A 14,211-nucleotide genomic window follows, 5' to 3' on the forward strand; every position below is an offset into this window, starting at 1 on the left:
GCTGGTGACTTGTAGAAGACTAAAACTGAAATAGCACCTTTCTCTTCTAACAAAAATTGACTCTCACTGGTTAAAGGACTTAAACTTAAGACATGAAACTATAAAAATTCTTGGAGAGCATGCAGGGGAAATACTTGAGAAAATTTGCCTGTGAGAATACTTTATGAGGAGGACTCCCGGGTAATTGAAACAACATCAAACGTACATTACTGCGATCTGATCAAACTCAAAAGCTTCTACACTGCCAAGAACACAGTAAGTAAAGCAAGTATACAGTCCTCAGAATGGGAGAGGATTTCTGCAAGTTATATTTCCAACAAAGGTCTAATAACCAGAATCCACAAAGAACTTATTAATAAGAAAAAAACAAGTGATCTCATTTCACTGTGGGCAAGAGACATGAACAGAAGCTTCACTGAAGAAGACAGGTGCACAGTCTGCAGACACATGAAAAAATGCTCATCATCATTAATCATCAGAGAAATGCAAACCAAAACAATCTTTTCTATTTTTAGTAGAAATGGAGTCTAGCTCTTTCTCACACTTGTCTCAAACTCCTGAGCTCAAGCAAACCATCTGCCTAGGCCTCCCAGATTGATAGGATTACTGGCATGAGCCACCAAGTCCAGGATCATAAGCTTTTAAGAGAGAGCGTCTATTGTTATTCAAATACAGTTAATGTTCCATATGAGTGGAAGACACAACTGTTATCTCTGCTGCCCACCTGGAAGACTTATGCCCCAGTTCAGCAGCTCAGCACCTCTGCCACTCAACCAGGTCCCAGCCTGTAGGCCCACTTACCAGTGCAAAATAACACAAAGACATGCCCTGGCTTGGCGCCCAAAGCTCAAGCAGCTAAAGCTCCAGCCACATACACCAGAGCTGGCAGGTTCAAATCCAGCCTAGGCATGCCAAACAACAATGGCAACTACAACCAAACAACATTCAGGCATTGTGGTGGATGCCTGTAGTCCCAGCTACGTGAAAGGCTGAGGCAAGAGAATCGCTTAAGACCAAGAGTTGGAGTTTGTTGTGATCTGTGATGCCATGGCACTCTATCCAGGGTGACAGATTGAGGCTCTGTCTCAAAGAAAAAAAAAATTCCCTGCCCCTCTCTCTGGACTACTGGCAAAGGGAGGGATGCATATCTCAGTTTTGAAAAGAGTTAAAGAGACAGAAAATATTTTTTGCTATTTTTTAAGCCATTTCCTCTGTTACAATATTCCCCATTCTCAATTTTACACTTCCATATCTATGGGAAGGAGCAGTGGCCACTCTGTTTCAATATTAGTGTTTGACAGTGTGTTGTAGCATAACAATAGGAAATATGAGTAGAAAAGTTAGTGACCAAGGCTTTTGGTCCCCTAAATGTCCCCTGAAACGTTACTGACATGAGGCTGGGTGTGGTGGCTCACACCCGTAATCCTAGCACTATGGGAGGCTGAGTGCGGTGATTCCCTTGAGCTGAGAATTTTGACCCAGCCTGAGCAGGAGTGGAGACCCAGCTCTACTTAAATAGAAAAAGTTAGGTGGTTGTAATCTGGTTCTGTTGTCTTGGGTGGATGTTCTGAAATCACTAGATTGTTTTGTCTTATGCAGAAGCTGTCCACTTACACAAACAGTGGCTTTCGATGGTTTGTAGAGGATTCCTAGGAATCCTCAACCTTAAGTGCTTCTAATGAAATGGACACCTATTGGAGTAGGGTTGTTGGGGATCAGTGGCTCCAGTTTCCCAAACCCAATTGCCCTGGTTCAGTTACTGGGCTGAGCTAGAAAGTTCAATCAGGCACAGCAGCAACTGAAAGCAAAGTGAGTGGAAACTGAAAGTAAAACTGGAGAAGCTTAGGCAGTGTGGATAGAAAGTAAAGGTAACCTACACAAGTTTCAGGGTAACAAAGAGAGATTTTATTTAAGAAGAATGAAGAGAAAATTTAGAGCACTTCCAAAGAGAGTTGGAAGCAGGTCCCTCTCATGGAGGAGAAAAAGTGAGAGAGCCAGATAGGCAAAGGCAGGCAGGGTTATAAATACTCTCTCTATTTGAAATTGGCTGCAAGACTTTCATTGGCCTCTCTGGGCCTCCAGGCAGTATTGCTCTTTGCTATTGGTCAGTGATGGTCTCTTTCTATTGGTCATTGGTTACCTAGGTGACTTCATACCCACATTCTTGTGGGCCCTCCAGACTTCCTGATTCAACAGGCCGGTTTTCTTTTCACTCTGCTTAAAGCCCCTTTCTTAGTGTCCTTCTCAAGGAGAAAGTCATGTACACTTTTTTAAAAAGGGAATTTAAAAAAAGTAATTGTTGTAAAATACATATAATATTTTGGGGGAGGACATGTGAGGTCCACCTCCGGCATGTGAGGTCAGCGCCTTCCTCCTTTGAGTCACAGGCACTGCCCTTCTCTCTGCTTCTTTGGCTAGCATGCTGTAGTGTCATATAGCTCACTGCAACCTCAAACTCCTGGGAGCCAGGGATCCTCCTGCCTCAAACTCAAGGTACATTTTTTAAGTTAAATATTTTATTGCTTTCCTGGTGTGGTGATGGCAAAATTCTTTGTCCCTGCCATTTCTCCCATTGATGGTTTAAAGTTTTACATATGATAGGCAGAAAAATAAAAATGAAAAAAAATTAATAATAGTTTAACATGACTGTATTGGACACATGAGTGATAAAACTAAGGCCTATAAACTAAAGAAGACCTCTTGTCTGTGTAACTGGACTTTGTTAAATATCTTACTGAGAAGTACTGGTTATAAACCTATTTATGAGATGTGAACTGTTAGGGTGAAAAAACACAGTAGATACTGCACACTGGATGACACAAGAATTTCTCTCAGCCAAGATTAGAATATAAAAGTGTACTTTATATTTTAGCAGGGGAAGGAGAAAGAGAGAAAAGAGCAATGAGATGGGATGGTATCCCAAAGGAAAAAAAAAAGAAGAATGTCTGTTCTAAGGTCCAGAGGGTTCCTGAAGTTAAGGGGGACAAAGAAGGTAACTAGCCAAATTGACAGGGTCTTGTGAATATGAATGCTATGTCCATTTTTCCTCTAACAAGTTTGAAATTAGATATTTTTCCAGATGTTTCCAGTCCCAGAGCCTGATAGTTCATATTCCATTGTTCTTAGGAGAGACTCGGGAATCATTTAAGGGTATGAAAACAAATTCTAAAAGGTCAAGGATCTGGTGAAATTTAAATAGAAATAAATTCCATATCATCAAGCTAAAGAAATTTTACCCCAAAATATAATTCCTTGGTATAATGAATATTTTGAATTAAAGCCCATTCATGATCAGAAAGCATTGGAAGAAGCTGTTCCTCTATATAAAACCTGAGTAACCTGATTTATAATCAGAAGGGGCTGCTGACTTCCTTATTACATGCTAATAGACCTGGCACCTAGGCCATTTGAAGCACAAAACCTATCTTTCAGGTTAATCTACAAATCAACTGATTTTCACCCATCTACATACATCTTCTATCCACCACTTGGTTCACCAATATTTCCCATATTCTCCCCCCTCCCTTTCAAAAGCCATCTATAAGTCTCTGATCATCACTGAGATTTTGGGTAATCATTCTTGTGATTCCCTCCAAGGTCATGTTATTTGGAAACAAACCTTTCTCTTGCTAATCTACCATAATTGTGAGTTGATCTTTCAGAGAACCAACCAAAGTGAAAAGGGCAGCTTTTGCACTGATCCCTACATTGTGCCACATCAGCAGGATCTCAAAGCCACTCTGCTCTCCCAAAAGCCACAACAGGAGGATTTTAACCCTGACACCATCTGGCACATGGTAAGATATTTTACTTACCAGTCAGGCTCTGGATGTTTCTCTCTCTAGGAGCTTAAGTTGAGCAGATGATAAAAGACTTTTGTCCTTTCCATATTGAAAATTGATGAAACTTTTTGCTAGTGACTAGTCTTGTAAGCTACTCTGGTATTGGCATGTTTTTAGATACTTTGTAGGGTATGAATATTCATATTGTTTGATTCCATTTCCTCTCAGAAATAGATTCGAGTCCTTGAGTTCCACCCTATGCTAAACCTCTTTAGACAAAGTAACACAGACAAGTGACAAAACAGAAACATTGTTTTGTCATTGTTTCTTTGTCATTGTTATTGCTTGTTTTTGTTTTGTCACTTGTCTGTGTCACTTTGTCTGAACAGGTTTAGCATAGGGTAGAACTCAGGCCTAGCTCCCCATCAGCCTGATGTTCAAACTGGCCCTTCATACTAGCCAGTTACATGGGTCTGGCTAGTTCAGTGTCTTTTAAGACAAAATTTTTTATGGGTCCCTGAAACAAAAAGCATAAGAAGTTTTCTTCTCATCCTGTTTTATGTCTGTGAGCTTAACTTTGTGACTAACTGGGAATTGTCTCCTCAGTCTCCTCCATCTGGAGGGCATGTTTTGTCGGGAACATGTCAGGCAGCCAGTCTGTTAAGAATGGGAGTCCAAGACATGTAAGATTCTAAGCAGGACACTGTGTGTACCGAATGTGTCAAGCTCTGAGGCATGAGTCTTTTGTCATTGTCTATTCTAACGTAAGTCTATTTCTGAGGGTGAATTTTTAGAAATCTTGGAAGCATCCTTTTCTTTGAAGAGGCACTGAGCCTTCCTTATGTCCTCTAACACCTGGGCTTCATAAAAAGGCATTAGATTGAGTCACTTTTGGAATGAATATACCTTAGGAAATTCTAACAATAAGTGGCCAGAAGATGGATCCTTTGAAGGAGAAAACCTCCTTAATTTAAAGAAAATTTTAAAGAGCTCTCATTCTAAGCAACTGCCTTATTTATATTTATGCAAATATTAAATTGAAAGAAAAACAAACATCAGTATTTTGGCTAGCCTTAAAAACTCCCTTTAATAATAATAATAAAAAAACTCCCTTAAAAAATCTGAAGAGCAGAAATCTGAATTCAAAGGAATGTTAAAATCTGCCTCACCCTTAAACCCCTCTCCAACTTATATTACTCTCTATCCTCAATTACCTGTCCCTGATCTCACAGAAGATCTTTTGGATCACTGGGTTCCTTGTCAAATTCAACTTCAAAATCCAACCTCAATTCCTCAGCCCTCATCCTTAAGAGATATTAAACTATCCACCCAAACCCAAGATTTTCAGAAAGTCTTTTTGATAATCAGTTACCTGCATTAATCTCTGTATATCTCCAAAATTAACAGGAGGCACTCAGGCCTGATCTACAAGCCCCAAACATATAGGTTGATTGCATAAAACCTGATAAGCAAGAAGTAGTCCTGTTACAGAGACAAGACCCCTGGACCACACCATTAAATTTAGAGGACTGGGAACTGGAATTTGTAATTGAAACTGGTGTGACATTTTTTTACCCTTGCTTCAGAAGAATTGTCCCTACTTCTTACCTCTAATTCTATTCAAACTATTGGAGTCTCTAGAAAACCTATTTCTTTTCTTTCTTTCTTTTTTTTTTTTTGTAGAGACAGTGTCTCACTTTATCGCCCTCGGTAGAGTGCCATGGCATCACACAGCTCACAGCAACCTCCAACTCCTGGGCTTAAGCGATTCTCTTGCCTCAGCCTCCCGAGAAGCTGGGATTACAGGCACCCACCACAATGCCCGGCTATTTTTTTGTTGCAGTTTGGCCGGGGCCGGGTTTGAACCCGCCACCCTCGGTATATGGGGCCAGCGCGCCTTGCCGACTGAGCCACAGGCACCGCCCAACAACCTATTTCTTTACCGATATGTCAGATTACTCCCATATCTCTAGATCCTCTAAATAGTTACCACGCCTTTCTTTTTTTTTATTTTATTGTTGGGGATTCATTGAGGGTACAATAAGCCAGGTTACACTGATTGCAATTGTTAGGCAAAGTCCCTCTTGCAATCATGTCTTGCCCCCATAAAGTGTGACACACACCAAGGCCCCACCCCCCTCCCTCCGTCCCTCTTTCTGCTTTTCCTCCTCTCCCCATAACCTTAATTGTCATTAATTGTCCTCATATCAAAATTGAGTACATAGGATTCATGCTTCTCCATTCTTGTGATGCTTTACTAAGAATAATGTCTTCAACTTCCATCCAGGTTAAGAAGACTTTACGAAGCATGTAAAGTCTCCACTTTTTTTAATAGCTGAATAGTATTCCATGGTATACATATACCACAGCTTGTTAGTCCATTCCTGGGTTGGTGGGCATTTAGGCTGTTTCCACATTTTGGCGATTGTAAATTGAGCTACAATAAACAAGTGTCCTTATGATAAAAGGATTTTTTTCCTTCTGGGTAGATGCCCAGTAATGGGATGGCAGGATCAAATGGGAGGTCTAGCTTGAGGGCTTTGAGGTTTCTCCATACTTCCTTCCTTCCATACTAGTTTGCAGTCCCACCAGCAGTGTAAAAGTGTTCCCTTCTCTCCACATCCACGCCAGCATCTGCACTTCTGAGATTTTGTGATGTGGGCCATTCTCACTGAGGTTAGATGATATCTCAGGGTTGTTTTGATTTGCATTTCTCTAATATATAGAGATGATGAACATTTTTTCATGTGTTTGTTAGCCATTCGTCTGTCATCTTTAGAGAAGGTTCTATTCATGTCTCTTGCCCATTGATATATGGGATTGTTGGCTTTTTTCATGTGGATTAATTTGAGTTCTTTATAGATCCTAGTTATCAAGCTTTTGTCTGATTGAAAATATGCAAATATCCTTTCCCATTGTGTAGGTTGTCTCTTTGCTTTGGTTATTGTCTCCTTAGCTGTACAGAAGCTTTTCAGTTTAATGAAGTCCCATTTGTTCATTTTTGTTGTTGTTGCAATTGCCATGGCAGTCTTCTTCATGAAGTCTTTCCCCAGGCCAATATCTTCCAGTGTTTTTCTTATGCTTTCTTTGAGGATTTTTATTGTTTCATGCCTTAAATTTAAGTCCTTTATCCATCTTGAATCAATTTTTGTGAGTGGGGAAAGGTGTGGGTCCAGTTTCAGTCTTTTACATGTAGACATCCAGTTCTCCCAACACCATTTATTGAATAGGGAGTCTTTCCCCCAAGGTATGTTCTTGTTTGGTTTATCAAAGATTAGGTGGTTGTAAGATGTTAGTTTCATTTCTTGGTTTTCCATTCAAATCCAAGTGTCTGTGTCTCTATTTTTGTGCCAGTACCATGCTGTCTTGAGCACTATGGCTTTGTAGTACAGACTAAAATCTGGTATGCTGATGCCCCCGGCTTTATTTGTATTACTAAAAACTGCTTTAGCTATACAGGGGTTTTTCTGGTTCCATACAAAACGCAGAATCATTTTTTCCAAATCTTGGAAGTACGATTCCATTTTAATAGGAATGGCATTGAATAGGTAGATTGCTTTGGGAAGTATAGACATTTTAACAATGTTGATTCTTCCCATCCATGAGCATGGTATGTTCTTCTATTTGTTAATATCCTCTGCTATTTCCTATCTGAGGATTTCATAATTTTCTTTATAGAGGTCCTTCACCTCCTTTGTTAGGTATATTCCTAGGTATTTCATTTTCTTTGAGACTATGGTGAAGGGAGTTGTGTCCTTAATTAGCTTCTCATCTTGACTGTTATTGGTGTACACAAAGGCTACTAACTTGTGGACATTGATTTTATATCCTGAAACATTACTGTATTTTTTGATGACTTCTAGGAGTCGTGTGGTTGAGTCTTTGGGGTTCTCTAAGTATAAGATCGTGTCGTCAGCAAAGAGGGAGAGTTTGACCTCCTCTGCTCCCATTTGGATTCCCTTTATTTCCTTGCTTGCCTAATTGTATTGGCTAGAATTTCCAGCACTATGTTGAATAGTAAAGGTGACAGAGGACAACCTTGTCTGGTTCCAGTTCTAAGAGGAAAAGCTTTCAGTTTTACTCCATTCAGTAAAATATTATCTGTGAGTTTGTCATAGATAGCTTCAATCAGTTTTAGAAATGTGCCACCTATGCCTATAATCTTCAGTGTTCTAATTAGAAAAGGATGCTGGATTTTATCAAATGCTTTTTCTGCATCTATTGAGAGGATCATATGATCTTTATTTTTGACTCTGTTAATATGGTGGATAACGTTTATGTACTTGTATATGTTAAACCAGACTTGCATCCCTGGGATGAAGCCTACTTGATCATGATGAATGACTTTTTTGATGATAAGCTGTAATCTGTTTGCTAGGATTTTGTTGAGAATTTTTGCATCTATATTCATGAGTGAGATTGGTCTGAAATTCTCCTTTTTGTTTGGGTCTTTTCCTGGTTTTGGTATCAGGGTGATGTTTGCTTCATAGAATGTGTTGGGGAAGAGTCCTTCTTCCTCAATTTTTTGGAATAATTTCTGCAGTACAGGAATAAGCTCTTCCTTGAAGGTTTGATAGAATTCTGGTGTGAAGACATCTGGACCAGGGCATTTTTTGGTTGGAAGATTTTTTTATTGTTTCTTTAATCTCAGTGCTTGAAATTGGTCTATTTAGGAGGTCTATTTCTTCCTGGCTAAGTCTAAGGAGAGGGTGTGATTCCAAATATTGATCCATTTCCTTCACATTGTCAAATTTCTGGGCATAGAGTTTCTGGTAGTATTCAGAGATGATCTCTTGTATCTCTGTGGGATCAGTTGTTATTTCCCCTTTATCATTTCTCATTGAGGTTACTAGAGATTTTACTTTTCTATTTCTCGTTAGTCTGGCCAATGGTTTATCTATTTTATATATTTTTTCAAAAAAATAGCTCCTTGATTCATTAATTTTCTGAATGATTCTTTTCTTTTCAATTTCATTGATCTCTGATTTGATTTTGGATATTTCTTTTCTTCTACTGAGTTAAGGCTTAGATTGTTCTTCTTTTTCCAATTCCATAAGATGGCTTGTGAGATTGTTGATGTGCTCTCTTTCTGTTTTTCAAATGTAGGCATCTAAAGTGATAAATTTTCCTCTCGAAACTGCTTTTGCAGTATCCCACAGGTTTTGGTAGCTTGTGTCTTCATTGTTGTTATGCTCAAGGAAGTTGATGATTTCCTGTTTTGTTTCTTCCTGCACCCATCTGTTATTCAACAGAAGGTTGTTTAATTTCCATGCCTTTGTGTGGGGTCGAGCGTTTTTGTTAGAGTTGAGTTCCACCTTTAGTGCCTTATGGTCTGAGAAGATGCAAGGTAAAATTTCAATTCTTTTGATTCTGTTGATATTTGTTTTATGTCCCAGGATATGATCAATTTTGGAGAATGTTCCATGGGGTGATGAGAAGAATGTATATTCTTTATCTTTGGGATGGAGTGTTCTATATGCGTCTATCAAGCACAGTTGTTCTAGGGTCTCATTTAAATCTCTTTTATCTTTGTTTAATTTCTGTTTAGAGGATCTGTCCAGCTCTATAAGAGGAGTGTTAGAGTTCCCTGTGATTGTGGTATTATGAGATATCATATTGCTCAGACTGAGTAAGGTCTGTTTCAAGAATTTGTGAGCATTTAAATTGGGTGCATAAATATTTAGAACTGAAATGTCTTTTTGTTGTATTTTTCCCTTGACCAATGTAAAGTAACCATCTTTGTCTTTTTTGACTTTAGTTGCTTTAAATCCACATGTATCTGAAAAGAAGATTGCAACTCCTTTTTTCTTCTGAATTCCATTTGCCTGAAAAATTGTCTTCCAACCCTTGACTTGGAGCTTAATTTGTCTTTTGAAGCCAGGTGTGTTTCTTGCAGACAGCAAAAGGATGGCTTGTGTTTTTTAATCCAGTCAACCAATCTATGTCCCTTCAGTGGGGAATTCAAGCCATTAACATTTATTGAGATAATTGATAAGTGTGGTAGTATTGTATTCATCTTATTTTGTAAGAGTCCATTGCTTAGTTTTATCTTTTGCATCAGTGTGGAGGTTAGGTTCTGTCCTTTAATATCTGAGTTCTTACTTTGCTGCTGATCCATTGTGATGGTCAGAGTGTAGAAAAGTTGAAGTATTTCCTGTAGAGCTGGTCTTGTTGTGGCGAATTTCCTCAATTTTTGTATATTCGTAAATGATTTGATTTCTCCGTCAATTTGGAAGCTTAGCTTAGCAGGGTACAGAATTCTGGGCTGGAAATTGTTCTGTTTAAGTAGATTAAAGGTAGATGACCATTTTCTTCTTACTTGTAAAGTTTCATTAGAGAAGTCTGCGGTCACTCTGATGGATTTGCCCCTGTAGGTCAACTGGTGCTTACTCCTGGCAGCTTGCAGAATCTTTTCTTTTGTCTTGACTTTGGACAGGTTCATCACAATGTGTCTTGGAGAATCTCGGTTAGAGTTGAGGTGACCTGGAGTTTGATATCCCTCTGAAAGCAGTGTGTCAGAATCTTTCGTGATATTTGGGAAATTTTCTTTTATAACATTCTCTAGTATGGCTTCCATTCCTCTGGGACATTCTTCTTCCCCTTCTGGGATTCCTATAACTCGTATGTTGGAACACTTCATAAAGTCCCATAATTCTGACAGTGAATGGTCTGCTTTCTGTCTCTTCTTTTCTGCCTCTTTTACTATCTGAGTTATCTCAAGAACTTTGTCTTCTACCTCTGAAATTCTTTCTTCTGCATGGTCTAACCTGTTACTGATACTTTCCATTGCATCTTTAAGTTCCCTAATTGACTGTTTCAGTTCCTTCAGCTCTGCTATATTCTTTCTATATTCTTCATATCGTTCATCTTTTATTTGATTCTGTTTTTGCATTTCCTTTTATTTGTTTTCCACTTTATTAGCAGTTTCCTTTATTGTTTCCATCATTTCTTTCATTGTTTTCATCATGTGTATTGTAAATTCCCTTTCTGTCATTCCTAACATTTCTTTATAGGTGGAATCCTCTGCCGTAGCTACCTCATGTCCCTTGGTGGGGTTGTTCTGGACTGGCTCTTCATGTTGCCGGGAGTTTTCTGCTGATTCTTCCTCATGAGTAATTTCTTTTATATGTTTCCTTGCCCTAATTTTCCTTTCACTTCCTCTTGCTATTTAAGTTCTCATGCAGTTACTGGCAGGTTTAGACCGATTGAACACACTCGACCACTTGCCGGTTTTCCACTGTTTTAGTCCTCCTCTTGGGGTCCAGAAGTCTCTTGCTGGCTCCCTGTATCCTCACAAGGATGATTATAGGCAAATCCCACCAGCCAGAGATGCCTGGAGTCCTATCTCCCCAGACTCACAGTGCCCAGATGCAAGGAAGCTGTTACTCAGCTGCCATCTTGCTCCCTAGGTCCACCACACTTTTCTAATATCTGATTCTTCACCACCTAACCTGTTTGATAGTGACCTGTTGTGTAAATTGAATGGTACTTTCCAGTGTAATGAAAATGGTATCTTTATTTCTCTGCTCTCACATCAAACTCCCAACTTCTTCATCTCCTTAATAATGACATTTCTGATTTAAATTCCCTGAATTACACAATCCTAGAGAGTGTCCTGGATAACATGTGAATGAATTTGGAATATTATTAAGTGCAGAGCCTGTTAGCATGTCCTGGAAAGAAAACAAACCTTTTCCTTCAGTAGCTCAGTACCCCCTCTCACGAAAAGTAGAACAGGCAATTGGAACTATAATAGACTCCCTTTCACAGCAGAGTTTACTCATTTTTACCACCTAACGTTGTAACACCCCAATTCTACCAGTTGAAAAGGAAGAAAATTTTGATTCAGAAATTAACCATATCTACCAGTTTGTACAAGATCCGGGAGCCATAACTTCCTTTGTAATCACTGGATACTCTGTTGTACCTAAACTAGCTACAACCCTTACCTCAATTCCTGTTAATGCAGCCTGGTTTACGGTAATTGATCTCTGCTCAGCTTTCTTTTCAATGACCTTACAATAGGACTCATAATTGGACTCACTGCATTTACCTTCAGTGGGAGACAATTAACTGGGACCCAAATTTCCCAAGGATACTGTGAATATTCCTCAACATTCTCTCAAATTCTCAAAACTGATTTAGATTTAATAACCTTTACCCACAGGTCCACTCTAGTTTACTACATTGATAATCTTCTACTCTGTAATCCACCTAAACAAGGTGCCCTCTTACAATCTCTTATTCTTTTAAAAACTCTAGCTTAAAAAAGGCTATAAAGACTCCAAGTCTAAACTTCAGTGGGTACAGACAACTGTTACTTACTTAGAACATGAAGTATCTCAAGGCACTCAGAAAATCACTCCAAAATGCCTTGAGTCAATTTTGTCTATCCCCTTCCCAAAACTAAAAAACAAGCATGTAAATTTCTAGGAGCATCTGGCTACTGCTGCCAATAGATTCCTAATCTTGCTGTCCTCACTAAATCATTATATTTCCTCCTTGCTGATAGTATCAAAGAGCCTATCCTTTGGCCTACAGAGGAATTAGACTCCTTTAAAACTCTTCAGTTACTATCACCCACACCTCTTGTACTAGGCTTACCCATTTTTGAAAAACCTTTCCATCTATATTGCCATGAAAATAATGGAATTGCTGCTCATATTTTAGGGCAGCCTTTTTCATATCAGATCTGTCCTGTAGTGCATTTTTCATGTCAATTTGATCCTGTGGCTGTAGACATGCCCCCATTCCTCTGTGCAGTAGCAGCAGCTGCCACTCTAATTAACAAAGCTAGGGCGGTGCCTGTGGCTCAAAGAAGTAGGGCGCTGGCCCCTCCAAGAGTGCTAGGATTATCACAGGGATGAAAAATTATGCCTGACTCAAGGGGAAGGTTTTTAAAATATCACAACTTCAAGCAGTGGCTCATACCTGCAAATCTAACATTCTGGGAGGCCAAGATGGATGGATTGCTTGAGTTCAGGAGTTCAAGATCACCCTGACCAAGAGTGAGACCTCCACCCAGATAAAGTCAAAACCTACTAGCAATCACTTTCATCTTCCCCACGACCCTCCCCCACCTTCCCTCTAAACCTAGCAAACAATTTTCCTAGTGTCCATGTTTTCTTATAAATCGCATGTATATGGTCTTTTGTAACTGGCTTTCCCCCCTTATCATAATGTTTTTAGGGTTCATTCATATTGTAACATAAATGTGCACTTCATTCCTTTTGACTGTTAAAAAATATGCCGTCATATGAATATAATACATTATATCTGTCCAAGCATTTGTAGATGCCCTTTATACGACTGAAGAAGTTCCCTTAGTTTAAAAAAACCTTAGATTTTTAAATGATTATCATCATGAAAATGTGTTGCATCTATCAAATGCCTTTTCTGTGTCTGTTGAGATGATTTGTGTTTTTTGTTATTTATTCTGTTAAGGTAGTGTATTCTATGTGTTGATTTCCCCATATTGCACGAGACTTGCATTCTTCGTAATAAATTCCACTTGGTCAACATATGTAAATTATTTTGTATGCTCCCAGACTTTTTCTGCACATATACAGTATATCTTATATATTTAAGACAATGTTTTCCCATTTTCTATGAGCTATGGTTCTCAACCCTATGTATGTGTATAGGTTTATACAGAAAGATAGAGATAGAGAGACCTAGTTTCACTTTGTCGCCCCTGGTAAACTGCAGGAGTGTCATATCTCACAGCACCCTCAGACTCCTAGGCTCAAGCAAGTTCCTTGCCTCAGCCTCTTGAGTAGCTGTGACTACAGGTGACCATTGTGACTCCCAGCTATTTTTAGCAGCTGGGTCTCCTTCTAGCTCAGGCTGATCTCCAGCTTGTGAACTCATGTGATCCACCTTGCTCGGCCTCCCAGAGTGCTGGGATTATAGGCATCAGCAACTTCACCCGGCCTCATGCTTATATTTTGTTGAGGATTTTTCTCTATTTACATAATAGATAATAGCCAGTAGCCCATAGATTTAAAACATAACAGCTGTATTAAGATATAATTCATACACTCCACAATTCACCCATTTAAAGTATATAGTTCAAGAATATACTTTCAGGGATCACTTGTATAGTTTGCTACTTTTTACTAAAAAAGTTTATCTGAATGTGTAGAAGAGGGGGGGAGAGAGAGAGAGAGCATAAAGGGAAGAAAGAAAGAGAAAAAAAAGGAGAGAGGAAAAGAGATAGAGAAATGGAGGAAGGAAGGATGGGCAGGAGGGAGAGAGGCAGGATGGAGGGAAATAAAGAATGAGAAAATGACCCAGCATGATAGCTTACCTATCATCCTAGAACTGTGAGAGGTTAAGGTGACTGGATTGCTTGAACTTCAGGATTAGTAAGCAGCTTGAGCAAGAGTCAGACCCTATCTCTACAAAAAAAAAAGAGACAAACTAGCCA

The sequence above is a fragment of the Nycticebus coucang genome, chromosome 10 (assembly GCF_027406575.1).
Source record: "Nycticebus coucang isolate mNycCou1 chromosome 10, mNycCou1.pri, whole genome shotgun sequence".
NCBI lineage: Eukaryota > Metazoa > Chordata > Mammalia > Primates > Lorisidae > Nycticebus > Nycticebus coucang.